Source organism: Manis pentadactyla, chromosome 13 (assembly GCF_030020395.1).
Source record: "Manis pentadactyla isolate mManPen7 chromosome 13, mManPen7.hap1, whole genome shotgun sequence".
Taxonomy (NCBI): domain Eukaryota; kingdom Metazoa; phylum Chordata; class Mammalia; order Pholidota; family Manidae; genus Manis; species Manis pentadactyla.
In genome coordinates, this window is record NC_080031.1 from 44974887 (window position 1) to 44994311 (window position 19425).

General features: G+C 44.3%; 1 long non-coding RNA gene across 1 annotated transcript; it reads left to right on the forward strand.

Annotated features, from left to right (window-relative positions):
* Positions 1 to 906: 906 nt before the first annotated feature.
* LOC130680349 (uncharacterized) lies at positions 907 to 19159 on the forward strand. Its single transcript, XR_008993334.1, has 3 exons — positions 907 to 989; positions 15402 to 15476; positions 17926 to 19159. It is a non-coding gene; the product is annotated as an uncharacterized LOC130680349 (long non-coding RNA).
* The last annotated feature ends 266 nt before the right edge of the window (positions 19160 to 19425 follow it).

Below are 19425 nucleotides of genomic sequence, written 5' to 3' on the forward strand. Positions count from 1 at the left end.
CCCGGGTTGTTGATGTCACCTGGTATCGGTGGAGCAACATAGCCTCTAGCCATTGATGGGAAGGCTAGCATGCAGCACTGTTGTCTTTCCTGCGGAGTTAGACCTGCGGTGTCTCCCATTCGCATTTCAGTCAGAGCCCGTGTGGGACTGTCCTGGCACTGGCCGGGGTGGACCCTAGAGCTGTGCCATTTCTTCTGGTCTGTCACAGCACCCCTCTCGGAACAGGGCCTCAGCAGCACTCCCGGGAGAGACACACAGAGAGAGAGAATTGCGCTCGAGAGAAAGGGACAGTTTTATTTTCTGTAGCTCCCTGAGCATGCTCCTGATGTTTATTTTGAGATCTCTTTCTCAGGAAGATTGATTTGTGTCCAGTTACCAGGTTTATTTGAAGGTTCATATTTGTGGTTAGCGCCCTCTAGCTCCCAGAAGCTTTACTCTCTGGAGATACTCAGCCCTTTGGGGGACGGCATGGGTCCCAGGGGAGTGGAGCCCGTGCCCTACCCCTCTGGGAGGAAAGAGGTTTTTCCTGCTTCCCGGCCACAGTGCCCGTCTCCACTGCCTGGGCCAGTTTGCGGAGCACGCAGGGAGAAGATGCTGTAGGTAGGGATGGCCGTTTTGCAGGCTGGTGCTGGCAGGGAGGCAGGCCTGGTACCAGTCACAGCACAGTAAGCGGCCTCGGAGCTGCGAGGCCAGCCAGGGTAATGGAGCACCCAGAGCTCCTGAAAGCTCCCCTGCCTGCCGGGCAGAGTGCACCCAGGCAGATAGGTGCACCTGTCCTTTCTCATGAGTGGAAAGCCCTGTTGATGTCTTGAACCTTTAGCAATTATCTTCCTGTTCTCTCAGACTGTCCACCTTTCTTTTGTCCCACAGCGGCCGTATGTGGAACCCTGTGTTGTCCCAGAAGTGGCTGGAATCTCAAGTATCTCGAAGTCTTCCGCCTGTCTTTGCTTTTCTACCCCACCAATCCTCCAGAGCACAGCACATCTACGGTAGGATCATGCTCCCAGAGCACATCTCCAGGGCTGTACATCACACTTCTCTTTCAAGTGACAGCCTGCAGCAGCAGCGTTCTTCCCTACTGCTCTTCCAGGACTTGGTGTAGTTGTTCTATTTCCACATAATACGTATGTATTTGCTTTTGGTTTTAGGAGGAGGTTTCTGCGTCCCCTCTCACATGAGCTGCCATCTTTAATCCAATCAGCACATCTTTTTCTTTCCTTTTTTTCAGTTTCACTTGTCTAGGGTACCTGACCCCACCCACACAACTTGTAGTTTGTCTTCGTCCTTGGATCTCAAGTGAGTCTCCTGTAAGGGAGCACGTAGGTGGTCTTGAGTTTTCATCCCTTCTTTTAACCCTGTGTCTTTTGATTAGTGCACTCAGAGCCTGTCCTTTTATTCTGACAATTGAGAGCTGTGTCCTTATTGCACTTACATTTTTTTTTGTTATCATTAATCTACAATCACGCGAAGAACATTATGATCACCAAGTACACCAAGTCCCCCCCAAAATCCCCGGTACAGTCCCTATCAGCATAGTTTTATGCTGTAGACCCATTCACCATGACCCCACACACACACCCCGTTACAGTCATTGTACATCAATGATTAGTAATATGCTGTAGAATCACTACTTGTCTTCTCTGTGTTGTACAGCCCTCCCCATGCACCCCCCAACCAACACATTATACATGCTAATCCTAATGCCCCCTTTCTTTCTCCCCGCCCTTATCCATCCCTTCCCACCCTCCCTGCCCAGTCCATTTCCCTTTATTTACTGTTAATCCACTCACGGGTTTGGTGAGTCTGCTGCTGTTTCTTCCTTCAGGTTTTCTTGATTGTTATATTCCACACATGAGTGAAATCATTTGGTTCTTCTCTTTCTCCGCCTGGCCTATTTCACTCAGCATAATACCCTCTAGCTCAAACCAGTTTGTTGCAAATGGTATGATTTGTTTTCTTCTTACAGCTGCTTACTGAACTTTTTAAACTGGATTTCTGTCTTCTCTTTTTTCTATAGTTTTGCTATGTGCTCTCACCATTGCTCTCCTGGTATGAGCAATAGCTTTGTGTTAATCGATATGTAACTATATCTATCTATCTCTCTATCTATCTATCTATCTGTCTATCAATGGATCAATCATCTTTCTGTCTGCCCATCTGTCCTTGTGTACAGAACAGTTAACAACATAGCCTATGTCACTTCCCTACATTATGCTTCCAAAAATCTTTCAAGGTAACTAGTCCGTATGGAGAGCACTGGTTTCACCGAGACACTTGCAGGTCGAGTCAGCCGCATGTACCTACAAAACCTGGAAATGGTACAGGTACTTGAACCCGTGTCTCTGTCCTCTCTCCTCTTTTATCTCCTTCTCACTTGCTGACTGTATTTAGCCACATTCATTGACTAAGTGCTCCCTGAAGACCACAACTATCCTTCCTCTGGGCCTGTTGTCGACAGAAAAGTACGCTTTGTGCTTTGCACACCACCATGTTTGAGGGACATCGGCATGATCAACGCTGATAGGAGGGAGGGACAAATGTAAAGGAACACCAATTTTCAGAAAGGAGCAGTTGGGAGCAAAGAGTGTGTTTTGGAGTGACGTGTTTATTTGAGTTTCCAAACTTTCCTCTTTATGTGGTTATTACTTCTTTACATTCGTGAACATCATAAAACCCACTGATTTCAAAGGCCCAGACACATATTATTACAGCAATTCAGTTGTTGAGGTGAGAGAAAATGAGAAGGAGGTTCCTGCACCACTAAATCTATGGCTGGGCACTGCTGAAACCAAACAAAAAGAATTCACAGTGGCCATACAGGGCTATTTCCTTCTGACTGTTTCTGGGGACTCAAACAGAATCCATTTGTTGGACTGTTTGTTTTTCACTTTCACTTGTGTATTGTACCTATCCCCACCCCTTCGGCTTGTAGTTTGTCTGTGTTCTTGGCTCTCAAGTGAGTCTCCTGTAAGGGAGCACATAGGTGGTCTTGAGTTTTCATCCATTCTTTTAACCCTGTGTATTTTGTTTGGAGCACTCAAAGCCTTACCTTTTATTCTGATGATTCAGAGCTGTGCCCTTATTGCACTTAAATAATTTTCTTTGTTATCATTAATCTACAATCACGTGAAAAACATTATGTTTACTGGGCATCCCCATTCACCATGTCCCACCCCAAAACCTCTTACAGTCGCTGACCATCTGCGTAGTTGGATGCTGCAGACCACTTCCCCATGTTCCCTCACAAACAACCCGTTAAATTTGCTCTCCGTCAGCATGTAGTAAGACGCTGTAGAATCTCTACTTGTCTTCTCTGTGTTGTACAGCTCTCCCCATGCCCCCACCCAAGCTGTATACATGCTAAACCTAATGTTCCCTTTATTTCTCCAAGCCCTTATCCCTCCCTTTCCACCCATCCTACCCAATCCCTTTCCGTTTGGTATCTGTTAGTCCAATCTCGGGTTCTGAGAGTTTGCTGATTTTTTTTCCTTCTGTTTTCCTTTGTTGTTATACTCCACACATGAGTGAAATCATTTGGTATTTGTCTTTCTCCGACTGGCCTCTTTCACTGAGCATAATACCCTCTAGCTACATCCACGTCATTGCAAATGGTAGGATTTGTTTTCTTCTTATGGCTGCTTACTGCACTTTTTGAAATGGATTTCATTCTTCCTTTTTGTTTTCGGTTTCGCTGTGTGTTTTCACCATTGATCTCCTGGTTATGAGCAATAGTTTTGTGTTAATCGATACGTATCTTTATCTGTCTATCTATATATCTGTCTGTCTATCTATCTATCTATCTATCTAACTATCTATCTATCTATCTATCTATCTATCTATCATCTATCTATCTATCTATCTATCTATCTATCTATCTATCATCTATCTATCTATCTATCTAATCTAATCTAATCTAATCTAATCTACCTACCTACCTATCTATCTGTCTATATATGCTTCTATCTTTCTTTCTATCTATCTGTCTATCTATCTATCTGTTTTCCTATCATCTATCATGTCTATCATCTATCTATCTTGTATCTATCTATCTATCTATCATCTATCATCTATCTATCTATGAATCAATCATCTTTTTTCTGACTATCTATTCTTATGTACAGAACAGATAGCAACATAGCCTACTTCACTTCCATACATTATGCTTCCAAAAATCTTGCAAGGTAACTAGGCCGTAGTTAGAGCACTGGGATCACTGAGACACTTGCAGGTCGAGTTAGCCGCATGTGCTCACAAAACCAGTAAATGGTGGGGCAGGGACTTGAACCTGTATATCTGTTCTCTGTGCTCTTTTACTTCCTTCTTGCTTGCTGGCTGTATTTAGCCACAATCATTGACTAAGTCCTCCCTGAATACCACAACTATCCTTCCTCAGGGCCTGTTGTAGACAGAAAAGTATACTTGCTGCTTTGCTCACCACCATGTTTGAGGGACATCGGCGTGATCACCGCTGATAGGAGGAGGGACAAATAAAAAGGAACACCTATTTCTAGACATCAGCAGTTGGCAACAACAGTGTGTTGTGGAGTGACGTGTTTGAGTGTCCAAGCTTCTGCTTTATCTCGTTACTACATCTTTACATTGGTGAACATCATAAGACCCACTAATTTCAAAGCCCAGACGCATATTATTTCAGCAATTCAGTTGATGTGGTGAGAGAATATGAGAAGGAAGTTGCTGCACCACTAAATCTATGGCTGGACACTGCTTAAACCAAACAAAAAGAATTCACAGTGGCTAGATAGGGCTATTTTGTACTGTCTATGGGGACTCAAAAAGAATCCATTTGTTTGTTTGTTTCTCCGTTTCACTTGTGTATGGTACCTGTCCCCACCCTTTCAGCTTGTAGTTTGTCTTTGTCCCTGGATCTCAAGTGAGTCTCCTGTAAGGGAGCACATAGGTGGTGTTGAGTTTTCATCCCTTCTTCTATCCCTGTGTCTTTTGATTGGAGCACTCAAAGCCTGTCCTTTTATACTGGTAATTGAGACCTGTGCTCTTATTGCACTTTGAAAATTATTTTGTTATCATTAATATACAGTCACATGAAAAACATTATGCTTACTAGGCTACCTCCTTCACCAATTCCCCCCCTAATCCCCATTACATTTGCTGTCCATCAGCATGGTTGGATGCTGTAGACCCTTTCACCATGTCCCACACACACACCCCGTTACAGTCGCTGCCCATCAGCATGTAGTAAGATGCTGTAGAATCACTACTTGTCTTCTCTGTGTTGTACAGCCCTCCCCATTACCCCCCACCCCACACATTATACATTCTAATCCTAATGCCCCCTTTCTCTTTGCCCGCCCCTATCCCTCCCTTCCCATCAACCCTGCCCAGTCCCTTTCCCTTTGGTAACTGTTAGTCCACGCTCAGTTTCTGTGAGTCTTCTGCTGTTTATGTCCTTCAGTTTTTCTTTGTCGTTTTACTCCACACATGAGTGAAATCATTTGGTACTTCTCTTTCTCCGCCTGGCTTATTTAACTGAGCATAATACCGTCTAGCTCCATCCATGTCATTGCAAACGATCGATTTGTGTTACTCTTATGGCTGCTTACTGCACTTTTTAAACTGTATTTCATTCTTTTTAGTTTGTAGTTTCGCTGTGTGCTTTCACAATTACTCTCCTGGTTTATGAGCAATAGCTTTTATTAAATGATATGTACCTATATCTGTCTCTCTATCTCTCTATCTTTCTACCAATCAACCTATCTATCTATCTATTTATCTATCTATCTATCTATCTATCTATCTATCTATCTATCTATCTATCTATCATGTTTTTGTCTGCCCTTCTGTCCTTATGTACAGAACAGTTATCAACATAGCCTAAGTCACTTCCCTACATTATCCTTCCAAAAATCTTGCAAGGAAACCAGGCCATAGGAAGAGCACTGGGTTCTGACACTTGCAGGTCGAGTCAGCCGTGTGTACCTACAAAACCAGGAAATGGTGGTGCAGGGACTTGAACCCGTGTCTCTGTCCTCTGTCCTCTTTTACCTCCTTCTCGCTTACTAACTGTATTTAGCCACATTCATTGACTAAGAGCTCCCAGAAGAAAACAAGTATCCTTCCTCTGGGCCTGTTGTCGACAGAAAAGTAAACTTGTTGCTTTGCTCACCACCATATTTGAGGGACATCGGCGTGATCACCGCTTATAGGAGGGAGGGACAAATGAAAATGAACACCAGTTTCTAGACAGGAGCAGTTGGGAGCAAGGAGTGTGTTGTGGAGTGACGTGTTTATTTGAGTGTCCAAACTTCCCTCTTTATCTGGTTTTTAAATCTTTACATTCGTGAACATCATAAAACCCACTGATTTCAAAGACCCAGATGCATATTAATACAGCAATTCAGTTGTTGAGATGAGAGAAAATGAGAAGGACTTTGCTGCACCACTAAATCTTTGGCTGGGCACTGCTGAAACCAAACAAAAAGAATTCACGGTGGCTAGGTAGAGCTATTTTTTACTGACTGTCTCAGGGGACTCAAACAGAATCCATTTGTTTGTTTGTTTTTCAATTTCACTTGTGTAGGGTACCTGACCCCACCCCTTTGGCTTGTAGTTTGTCTGTGTCCTTGGATCTCAAGTGAGTCTCCTGTAAGGGAGCACATAGATGGTCTTGAGTGAAAGATAGTATTGTTTAGTATGATGCTTTCCTATCTATCTTCCTACCTATCTCTTTATCTATCTATGTAATCTATCTAACCCTAACCTATCTATCTGTCATCTATCTATCTGTGATCTATCATCTATCTTCTATCATCTGTGTATCTATCTAATTAATCTATCATCTATATGTATATATATCAGTCCAATCTATGTATCAATCATCTGTGTATCTGTTTTCTCACTTTTGTCAACGTTCTTTCACTAGGTGCACTTTGATTCCTCTGTGTCCTTCTCAGTCTCAATTCCTTGTATTTGTTTATGTGAATTACCGGTGTGTTTGGGTCTTGAGAGGAGTGGCCTTGGGTGGGAACTTCTCCTGCATAAGTGGCACGACTCTGCTGGGTTTGGATGTTGTGGTTGGTGGGCTGCTCTGCCCCTGGGCCGTTCCTGCTGTGACGGCTGCATGAACTGCGGGGCATGTCCGAGGCCACATGCAAGGAGAACCCTGGCTGGCCCGTGTGGTCCGAGGCAGGTGCATGCCCAGTAGTAGGTCTTTTTGCCTGTGCACTGATGTCACCTCGGCGGCCCTGCTTGGTGGCACATCTCCAGAGATCATGTGTGTATTCACTGGCTAAGGGACTGCCTTTTGTGACACACGGTGCTGTTGTTGGCCAATGGCCCATGGGCTTGCTATGGTGGCAGGCCAGCTAGCTTGTGGGGAAACTGTGCCATTCTGCTGTCAAGGTGGAGGTTGAGTTTATGTGCATTTAGGCATTTAGATGTGAGTGAGGTCTATCTGTAATGGAATAGTAGCTTTGAGAACTTTGTTACTGTTCGTATGAAAAGGGTGCTGAGCATAAAGAGTTGGGTGATGGTGGCAGGAATTATACAAATGTTTATGTCCCCACACTTATTTATTTTCTGTTAAGGGAGGTGATTCTGAAGTAACTTTTTACTCACATATGAAAGTGGTGCATATGGTCATCCCACGTCACCCATCGTGAGATGAAGTGGTGTAGTAGAATTAAAGCCTGTACACCTTGGCCTGATACATAGGAGACACACTGTGTTTACTCTTTGCTGTTCTCCGGTCCTGGCTTATTACCTTAACTAACTTGATGGTTCAGAGTGGTCCCAGCAACATTTCCAGCAAGATCTTTCTAAAATTGCATAGAAACACTTGGCAAAGATATCCCCAGAGGCTAGTCTAAAATTTTACTCTTTCTGGTCATAGTTTGCAATACGTTTGCCCTATCCTGTGTTCCTTTCTTACTTTTGCATCTCCTGTGATTGTAGACCTATAGTTGTAGTGGTGTACACACACACGCCCACGCACAGACACACACATGGCTGAGTTTTAACAGAGACCGCAGTTATCGGAAACTGCAACCCACACTTTAAAAAAGAAACGTGTTTAAGTTGTGCTCCTGGTGTTCCCCCCATAGTGATCCAACTTCAAAGTGCATAGGTGGTTGGAGACAGATACCTATGCAGACACCTAAGCACAGATATCTATGCGTAGGTTCTCTCTATCCATCATCTAAGTGCATCTCTGTTTACCTACATATCTGTGTTAGTCTACTCAAGCTGATAACCAGAGTGTCATTGAGTAGGGGCTTAATCCATAGACACTGATTTTTCGCCATTCTGGAAGCAGAAGTCCAAGAACAAGGCAGGTTCTGTTCTGGTGAGATCCCTTCCTCTGGCTTGCATATGGTCACATCACTGCTGTGTCCTCACAGAGTCGATGGAGAAAGATCTGTCCTCTATTCCTCTTAATAGCACTGATTGCGTAATGGCAGCTCCACCCAAACCCTCATGATATCTTCCGAACCTAATTACCTCCAAATTCCCCACCTCCCAATACCATGACAGTGGGGGTTAGGGCTTCAACCCTGATGCAATTCAAATATGAACTTTTTGTGAGAGAGAGAGTGTGTGTGTGTGTGTGTGTGTGTGTGTGTGTTGGCGGCGGGGGGTTAGGAGGAGTGGAAGATGGTGACGTGAGTGCCCAAAAATTCTGTCCATAACTCTGTATCTAACATCTATCTATTGTCTATCTAATCTATCAGTATCTATCATCTATCTGTCTAATCTAACCTAAATATATCATCTGTACTATCTAGTCTATCGTCTGTCATCTATATATATCTGATTTATCTCTCATCTCTGTCAATCTATTCATCTAATCTATGAATATCTTTCGTCTATCTAATGTATCTATTTCTAATCTATCACCTATCACCTGTCATCTGTCTGTCATCATCTTTTTGTCTACCCAACTATCCTTATGTACAGAACAGTGTAAGATAAATTGTAGTTGAAATAAGCAGGTGAAGAGATGCAATAAAGTGCCCGGTAGTTTATTTGAACGCAAATACCCGGGCGAGATTTCCCCAGTCTATAGAAATGGAGTCTGGGAATTCACACTTAAGTAGACAGGCAGCACGATTTTAAAGAAGGTAGGGGGAGGCAGAGCTTAGATTTACAGCAGCGCGAGGATTGGCTAGCCTAAGGCACAATTTTCAGGTTGGGAGGGAGCAACAGCCAAGTACTTTGGCACATCATCAGTGTCCCATGTGGGAGGGGGAAGCAGCCGGAGACTTTGGCACATCATCAGTGTCCGATGTGCTCGCTCTTCCCATCAGTGCACCCAGCCTTACAAACAGGTAACAACACAGCTATCTAACATGGCTATCTATCTATCTATCTATCTATCTATCTATCTATCTATCTATCTATCTGTCTGTCTGTCTGTCTGTCTGTCTGTCTGTCTGTCTGTCTATCTATCTATCTATCTATCTACCTATCATCTATCTATCTATCTATCTATCTATCATCTATCTATCTATCTATCTATCTATCTATCTATCTATCTAATGTATCTATCTATCTATTTAATCTAATCTATCATCTATCTATCTATCTATCTATCTTTCTATCTATCTAATCTATCTATCTAATCTAATCTACCATCTATCTATCTATCTATCTATCTATCTATCTATCTATCTATCTATCTATCATCTATCTATCTATCATCTATCTATCTATCTATCTATCTATCTATCCATCTAATCTATCTATCTATCATCTATCTATCATCTATGTATCTATCTGTCTAATCTATCATCTGTCTATCTATCTAATCTATCTATCTATCTAATCTATCTATCTAATCTATCTATCTATCTATCATCTATCTATCTAATCTATCTATCTATCTATCTATCTATCTATCTATCTATCTACCTATCTATGTATCATCTATCATCTATCCTATCTAATCTGTCATCTATCTATTCTATCTGTCTATCTGTCCTATCTATCATCATGTTTTTGTCTACCCATCTACTTTATGCACAGAGCAGTTCACAAGATGGCTTATATGTCACTTCCGTACTTATATTTCCAAAAGGCTGCAAGGTAACTATGCCCTAGAGACAGACAGCACTGGGTTCACCGAGACATTTGCACATCGAGTCAACAGCATGTGACTACAAACTAGTAAATGGTGGTGCGGGGACTTCAACCTATATCTCTGTCCCCGGTCCTCTTTGCCCTCCTTGCTGACAGTATTCTAGCCGCATTTGTTGACTGACTGCTCCCTGAAGACCACAAGCATCCTTCCTCTTGGCTTTTTCAGTAATTTATCCCATTGTATGGCATGCTTTTCCCTCAGATACCTGGTTCTGTCACCTCCTGCTAGACTTTTCAAGTCCCACCTCCCTGGTGAAGCTTAGAATGTCCACTGTTTATTTTGAAAGCCCTGCTTCTCCCTGCCTATAATCTCAGTCCTCCATATCCTGCTGTTTATTCTCCATAGTGTTTGTTACTGGCTAAGCTACTGGAAAACTTACAGATACTCATTGTGTCTTTCCTCCCCTCCATCTAGAACGTGGTCTCCACAGGTAAGGAATTCTACATGTATTAAGTCTGGTGGAGACTCTGCAGGCTCTAGAGTCAGCGAGAAGTTGGCACAGATGTAACTCAACGTGGTTTGACATGTTAGCAGTTTAGGTTAGAGTCAGGCCAGGCATTCATTAAGGAGGACCTTTTCTGATATTACTAAGCTACTTGATAAATTTTAAGTAAGCTTATATTTTCAATAATCACACAGCAGGCAGAAGCACTTCCTCTAGTCTTGCCTCCCCCTGGGCTGTCATCCATTAAATGCTCAGCACGCAGAATTCACAGTGAGCATGCACAGTCATAAAACGCGGCTACTTCCACATCCCAGTCACTAGGGCAAGGATCACGTTGCATAGTTAAGTGTGGCTCAGAACATTATCACTCACGTATGTATGTTCTTCCTCTGTCACTGAGTCAAAGAGTAAACAGAGCAGAGGCATACTAGCAAGAGCAGGGTTTAGTGTGAATATATAATATACACACATATTGTGGGAAAGATTTTGTTAAATGGATAGGAGGACATTTGTCTGGATCTGAGGGAGACCTGTAGGTGAAGTTGGCAAGGGCTGTGGCATGTCCACTGGGTCGGAGGCTGAGAGAGGGGTAGGGCCGAGGCCATCAGCTGTGCTTCCCACGGCATCATATGGGGCCAGGGGAGACCAGACGATGACCACCCGCGTGGTGATTATCTGAGGCACACAGGAGGCCTGCGTTGGTGCTGCATATGGCCCCGTGTGGCGTAAGGTGAGACCAGTAGATGATGACCAGCGGTGTTGACGTTGTATCCATCGGCTTGTCCCGAGTGTCAGAGCCAGCACTTGTGCCGATGCTTTGTGCTGCCCAAGGCCTTGTCTGTTGGCTGACTCTGGATGGCGGTTTTGCAGAGGCAGGACACCTCGAGGCGGGCTGGTAGTGGTGCCCGTGTTCCCTGCAGAGGAGGAGCTCATCTGGGTTGTCTCTCTCCAGCCATCTTCTGGGAGCCTAGGATGGTCCAGAAGCCCACTACTGCTCCCAGTGGAAGTGGGATCTCTGCTGGAAAAGTGGGGAAAGGCAGCTGCTAAAGGCACAGTATCCCGGCGGAACAGACTGTAACCAGGGCTGCGTGCAGGTGCAGGGTGCTCCCTGGCAGGAGGGATAGGGGGCCACGTCCCGGGGATGGGAAGGACCGGCGGGTGAAGAAGGTGGGGCTGGGGAGGCGGCGGGTGGAGTGGGGCACGAACCTTAGGAAGGAGGAATCTGTCCACATGGGTAAATGAGTTGTGCTGTGCACCAAACGATCCGAGAAAAGGGTCTGAAGCTAGGGAGAGTGTCTCCTTTGCCACTAACTCATTCTTACTCAAAGCATGCACTGAACTGCCCAGATAGGGTGAGCCTGGTATGTATGTTGTCAGCCAGGAGACGCATCATAAAGGGACCTGGGCAGCTGTAACCTCACACAGGGGCCGCATCACCATGCACCTATTGACTTAAGCACACCGGCCCGCCCAGAGGACACCCTGGGCCAATGCCACGGCGCTGCCCCAAGGCCAGCCCCAGTAGAATCCATAGCCCCCGGGACTGCCCACTGTGGGCCGTGCAGGTGTTTGGACCAACGAGGCCACCATGCGGACCATCAAGGGCTGCTGTGCCCATGTCTGTCAGAGCACAGCCCACCTGGGTGCTGGTTCTGCATGGGCTCAGCACCCAGGGTGTGGCAGGCATCAAGTCCCTTGAGCATCCCGCACCACCGCGATCCCGGAGGCCAGGGCTTGCGGACAACCTGGTGCAGAGCCACCCAGTGGCTCTCCGGGGCAAGGCCCACACTTTCCCGGGGCTCCCCAGAATCTCTAGGACACCTGGAGCCAGGCATGCCTTCTCGGCCATGGCCAGCCAGGCAGCTGACTTCGGAGGAGTGCGCAGACCGCATGACTTGCCTTTCTAGCTAGCGGGCAGGTTCTTTCTTTGCTTCTCACAGAAAGCGTAGGTCGGGGACCACCGGGTCTCAGCATAGCCTCATCCCACCTTCTGACTGGGCTCAGCCGCCCAGAATTTCTCTCTGATCTAGTTTTTTGGGCCTGTGTCTCATACGTGAATAACACAACACAGTAAAGTGGGAAACACTTTTTATTTTTAAAATGCTTTTCCTTAGGCTCTTGGTCTCGATGGCATCGCCGTTCTTGCCCATCAGCCCAGCTGGATGCTTACGTGGGAACCTCGCCTCCTCTCAGCAGTCAACCTGTCCATTCCCGATCCGGACTGTTCATCTTTTATGTTATAACCTGTGAAGTTCGTGTCCTGTGTCAGTAACCCTGCTTCTAGTTTCTCACGTCTTTCCTGGTGGACCTAGACCCTGCTTGCTCACTGCTTCACTGTGGAAGCACTGACATTTTTACAGAATAAAATTTGAAATTCTCCAGCCCCAACTCACGGACTGGCCTTCACTTTGTCTACCTCTCCATCCCTATGAGCCAAGCTCCCTGCTCCTTGAAAAGATCCTGTCTCGTGCCTTTTTGTCTCTGAATTACTTCCTCTGGGGTTTCCCACCTCTTGCCTCTGGTTTTTAAGACATTTCACCCCAGCAGAAGACTATGGATCATTGAAGACCCACCTCTCTAGTCACCTCCTCTTGGAGGCTTTCTGTGCACTCTCACTTAGGCGTGCCCTCCTCTCCCTTCTCCGTACTTGGTGAGAACCTCCCTTATCAAATGTGTGTCAGCTCATGCGCATCACTCTTCGGGTCACGGGATCTGTTGAACAGTGGTAACAGTGAATGACTGGACTCGGCCTCAAAGCTCAGCTGCCCGTTCAGTTGTACCTAGTGCTGCTCGCTCCTCCACCAACCGTTCGTTATGTTCCAAACCGTGCGGAACATACTTGCGGGCGAGATGCCACCAACGACTTCTCAGTCCCCACTGTGTATGCCTCTGGGTGCTTAGGGAGAGGGCCAGCGAGGCGAGACCACACCCTTATCTTTCAAGGTGAAAGCACAGTGCATGTGGGGCAGCTCCAGCTGCTGCTGCTGCTGCTGTGATAACTCCTCTCTCTGGCCCAGCGGGGTAAGTTTCCAGATCTCTTCTTATTCTCTGCCTGTGCTTTCTCCATAGTGGTGTAGTTTTGTTGTATAGGGGCGGCTGCTTTTCTGTCTCTGAAGGAATTAAGTAAGGGTCTCAGAAGTCCCTTGTGTCAGTTTTCATTGTACTGTACCATCTTCTATTTCTACGTCTTTGGGTTTTCTCCCGCTGCTACTGCTTTTCCTCTGAGAGGACCTGTACCACAGGCCTGTTGTAGACAGAAGAGTAAACTTGGTGCTTTGCTCACCGCCATGTTTGAGGGACATTGGCATCACCGCTGATAGGAGGAGGGACAGGTAAAAAGGAACACCGAGTTCTAGACGGGAGCAGTTGGGTGCAAAGAGTGTGTTGTGGAGTGACGTGTTCGTTCAAGCATTCAAACTTCCCTCGGTATCTGGTTATTTCTTCTTTACATTAGTAAACATAATAAAATCCACTGATTTCAAAAGCCCAGACGCATATTATTACAGCAATTCTGTTGCTGAGGTGAGAAAAAAATGAGAAGGGCCTCGCTATACCACTGAATCTATGACTGGGCACTGCCAAAACCGAATAAAAATAATCCATAGTGGCGGGAAGGGCTATTTTATACTGACTGTCTCCCTGGGCACTCAAACAGAATCACTTATTTATTTATTTTTGGTGTCAGTAATGTACAATTACATGAGCAACGTTATGGTTACTAGACTCTCCCTCCTCCCCCCCATTATCAAGTTCTCCCTGCACCCCATTAGAGTCGTTGTTCATCAATGTAGTAAGATGCTATAGAATCACTACCTGTCTTCTGTGTGTTATACTGCAATCCCCGTGGCACCCCACCCACTACATTATGTGTGCTGATAGTAATGCCCCCTTTACCCCCTTATCCCTCCCTTCCCACCCATCCTCCCAGGTCCATTTCCCTTTGGTAACTGTTAGTCCATTCTTGGGTTCTGTGAGTTTGCTGCTGTTTTGTTCCTTCCCGTTTTTGCTTTGTTCTCATACTTCACAGAGGAGTGAAATCCTTGGATACTTGTCTTTCTCCACCTGGCTTATTTCACTGAGCATATCACCCTCCAGCTCCGTCTGTGTTGTTGCAAATGGTGGTAGGATTTGTTTTCTTCTTATGGCTGAATGATATTCCATAGTGTGTATGTACCACATCTTCTTTATCCATTCATATCCTGATGTTAGGTTGCTTCCATTTCTTGTGTATTGGAAAGTGTGCTGCGATCAACATAGGGGCGCATCTGTCTCTTTCAAATTGGGCTCCTGCACTCTTAGGGTAAATTCCTAGGAGAGGAATTCCTGGGTCAAATGCTATTTCTGTTCTTTGGTTTTTTGGGTATCTTTCATAATGCTTGAAACTATTGTTGAGCTGACTGACATTCCCACCAGCATTGTAGGAGGGTTCCCCTTTCTCCACACCCTTGCCAACATCTGTTGTTGTCTGTCTTTTGGGTGGTGGCCATCCTAACTGTTGTGAGGTGATACCCCATTGTGGTTTTAATGTGCATTTCTCTGATGGTTAGCGATGTGGAGCGTCTTTTCATGTGCCTGTCAGCCACCTGAAATTGCTTCTGCACAGAAGTGTCTGTTCAGATCCTCTGCCCATTTTGTAATAGAATTCATTTGCTTTTTGTTTGTTGAGGTTCATGAGCTCTTGATACATGTTTTGGATGGCAACTCCTTATCAAATATGTCATCAGTGAATATATTCTCCCATACTGAGGGATGTCTTTAGGTTCTCCTGATGGTGGTCAAACAGTATCTTCAAAACCCCCTACTACTTCCTTCCAAATCCGACTAATTTTATTTTTTTTCCAGAACACCATGCAGCCGAGAAAACTGAAACGAAGAGAAGAAGCTGTGATGCAGGAACATCTAGTGTAAAACTGAGAGGTGAGGTGTTTTGGAGACTGGTAGGTTGTATCTTTCCATGTGCTGCTTTCAATCGTCATAGGGAAAAAAGAATACCAAGGAGATGAAGCCCGGGGTACCGAAGTCACCTGGTATAGGGTGAGGATGAGTTTGGGGTTGGGTTTGGGTTTGGGTTTGGGGTTGGGGTTCGGGATTGGAGTTCGGGTTCGGGTTGGGGTTAGGGTACGGGTTAGGATTAGGGAACGGTTTAGGGTTAGGTTTAGGGTTAGGGAACGGGTTAGGGTTAGGGAACGGGATAGGGTTAGGTAACGGGTTAGGGTTAGGGAAAGGGTTCGGGTTAGGTTTCGGAAACGGTTTAGGGTTAGGGAACGGGTTCGGGTTAGGGAACGGGTTCGGGATTAGGGTTCGGGTTAGGGAACGGGTTAGGGTTAGGGAATGGGTTAGGGAACGGGTTAGGGTTAGGGGTTAGGGAACGAGTTAGGGTTAGGGGTTAGGGAACGTGTTAGGGTTAGGGAACGGGTTAGGTTTAGGGAATGGGTTACGGTTAGGGAACGGGTTAGGGAACGGGTTAGGGTTAGGGAACAGGTTAGGGAACGGGTTAGGGTTAGGGAACGGGTTAGGTTTATGGAACGGGTTAGGGTTAGGTAACGGGTTAGGGAACGGGTTAGGGAACGGGTTAGGTTTATGGAACGGGTTAGGGTTAGGGAACGGGTTAGGGAACGGGTTAGGGTTAGGGAACGGGTTTGGGTTAGGGTTAGGGTTAGGGAATGGGTTAGGGAACGAGTTAGGGTTAGGGAACGGGTAAGGGAACGGGTTAGGGTTAGGGTTAGGGTTAGGGTTAGGGAACTTGTTAGGGAACGTGTTAGGGAACGGGTTAGGGTTAGGGAACGGGTTAGGGAACGGGTTAGGGAACGGGTTAGGGTTAGGGGTTAGGGGTTAGTGGTTAGGGAACGGGTTAGGGAGCAGGTTAGGGAACGGGTTAGGGTTAGGGAACGGATTAGGGTTAGGGTTAGGGAACGGGTTAGGGTTAGGGAACGGATTAGGGTTAGGGTTAGGGAACGGGTTAGGGTTAGGGAACGGGTTAGGGTTAGGGTTAGGGAATGGGTTAGGGTTAGGGTTAGGGTAAGGGTTAGGGTTAGGGTTAGGGTTATACTCCCTCTCTCTGAAACCTGTGCTCTTAGCCACTACATGTACTTCACTGCGTTTTAAAAGACATTTTTATTCTTGATACTGATCACAATATTCAGGCATGAAAGCATAGTCAAGAAGACGTTATGAGAGGGTTACTGCAAAATCCAATGCCTATACCCATTTTCTACGTGCCAAATAATTATCTATACGACATCTTTTCCGTTACTCCCATATTAAATATGAATTCCGAGGAGAGAATTTTTGCTGAGATGTCGAGTGCAGTCAGTAGGAACAGCAGTTTAACTAACTGCGTGTTTCACCATGAACACTAAGAAAGATGCCAGCAAAACCGTTCTTTGCAAACCAGCATGTGGGGCTTTTGATTAAATTTCAAGGGTTCAGTCAACTAAAACTTTTTTTAATCCAGATATAATTTTTACACAGATTTGTTTTATTCAGCTAGAAATATCTACTTTTTCAGAAAAGGAAGAGATTATTTTGGTGTCCAAAATTCACCTGACAAATGTCATTGTTTACATTTTTGCTTTTGGCATTAATAAAGGAATAATTTCTATGGGCGTTTCTTGTACTGGGATCTCTTCAGACTCCAGGATTTCATAGAGTGAGAAATGGATTGTTTGGGAAATGTGACGCTTGTATTAAAAGTTTAGTTCACTGAGCAGTCAAAACAATTGTTGCTGAGGAGGAGAAAGATTATTTTCCTCAATAAACCGTTCCTTAGAAAAAGGAAATTCAATGTATATCATTTGATTTGAATGCTTCTATGTCATTCAGAAATTTTGCATAAAAAGGAGTTTATTCTTTTCCTCTTAATTTGTACGGCTTAGAGAGTAAATAGTTCCCGAAAATAATCTTTCTTCAGATTTAAAGGAAACAGAAGAATAGATAAATGAAGAAAAAGAGGAGAGACATGGTGACAGATCAAGCTTTGATAGCATTATAATCCTCCTATCTACAGTTACTAGTTTAAATATTTAGCAGTAAGACATTCACTTCTATAAATACTACAGTGAGAGAGAGAAAAAAAGTGGTTTATGGAAACACATAACAGCATAAAGCAAGTGTATTATAGAACAAAGCCTGCTTCGTGCATAGGTAATGATCGGAGCGGGTATCTCTCTGGAAGGAACTCAAAACGAATATACGGCTACATGACCTTATTTATACTCCAAAGTAGTGTGTCCAGACATAGGAAAAGCATACTAGCAAAATAAAAATTCTAAAACAATTTTTAAATTACTTTATGTTTCTCTATGGAGAGAATGCCTTTGGTGTGAAGGTTTAGAAAAATGTTTAAATATCTCTTTTTCCTTAAAAGAATCTTATTGGGATGCAGCCTGAAACTCTGTGGACACTTCTGCAGAGAGAGGCAGCAGGCCTGAATGCCCTTATGCTGTGGCAACAAGGCTCGGAATCTTGGTATATGAACACCTCCCACAATGGGTGCCATGGATACAAGCACTGCTCTTGCTCACATCTCGGATGACAGTTACCCACGACATTTCAAGCGCTGTGTTTTTCTGACTCGTTTTGATTGTATCGTTTACTTTAATCTTCATAATCCTTTACGAAGAAAGGTGGGTTTTTCTCTCCCTATATTAAAATTGAGGGAATCACATGTCGAGTGAGGGTAAATCGTTTCCTGAGGGGCCCTGGCATTAAGGAACAGAAGTGTGTGATGTGAACCCAGTACTCTCTCTCTATAAAACCTGTGCTCTTAGCCTTTACATGTAATTCACTGCGTTTTGAAATATATTTTTATACTTGATACTGATCACAATATTCAGACATGAAGGTATAGTCAAGATGACGTTATGGTAGTTTAATGAAAAAGCCAATGCATTTACCCAGTGTATACGTGACGAAAAACTATCTATACTTTACTTTTCCATAACTCCCATCTTAAATATGAATGCTGAGGAGAGTATTTTAGCTCAGATGTCAGATGCAGTCAGTAGGAACAGCAGTTGTACTAACTGCATTTGTACACCCTTAAACACTAAGAAGGAGGCCAGCAAAACCGTTTTATGCTCACCAGCATGGGGCGCTTTTGAAAAAATTTGAATGGTTCCGCCAATTAACCTTTTTTTAATCCAGGTGCATTTTTTACACAGTTATGTTTTATTGAGCAAGGAAAATCTACCTTTGTCGAAAAAGAAGAGATTATTTTGGTGTCCAATATTCACCTGACAAAAGTCATTGTTTACAGTTCTGCTTTCGGCATTAATAAAAGAATAATTTCTATGGGCGTTTCATGTGTTGGGATCTCTTCTGACTCCAGGATTTCATAGAATGAGAAATGGATTGTTAGGGAAATGTGAAGCTTGTATTCAAAGTTTAATTCACTGATCAGTCAAAACAATTGTGGGTGAGGAAATGAAAGAATATTTTCATCAATAAACTGTTCCTTAAAATAGGAAATACAATTTATATCATTTGATTCCCATGCTTCCCTGTCATTCAGAAATTATGCATAAAAAGGAGTTGATTGTCTTCCTCTAATTTTGTAAGGCTTGCGGAGTACATGGTTCCCGAAAATAATCTTTCTAAGATTTAAAAGAAACAGATGAAGGGAAAAGTGATGAATAAGAGGACTGACATGGTGACAGATCAAGCCTTTGATACCATTATAATCTTCCTTTCTACAGTTGCTAGTTTAAATCATTAGCAGTAACATATTCATTTCTATAAATTCTACATTAAGAGAGAGGAAAAAATTGGTTTAGGGAACACGTACACCCGCATAAAGCTTTTGTAACAGGACTAAGCCAGCCTTGTGAATAGATAATCATCGAGAGCTGGCATCTCTCAGGAAGGA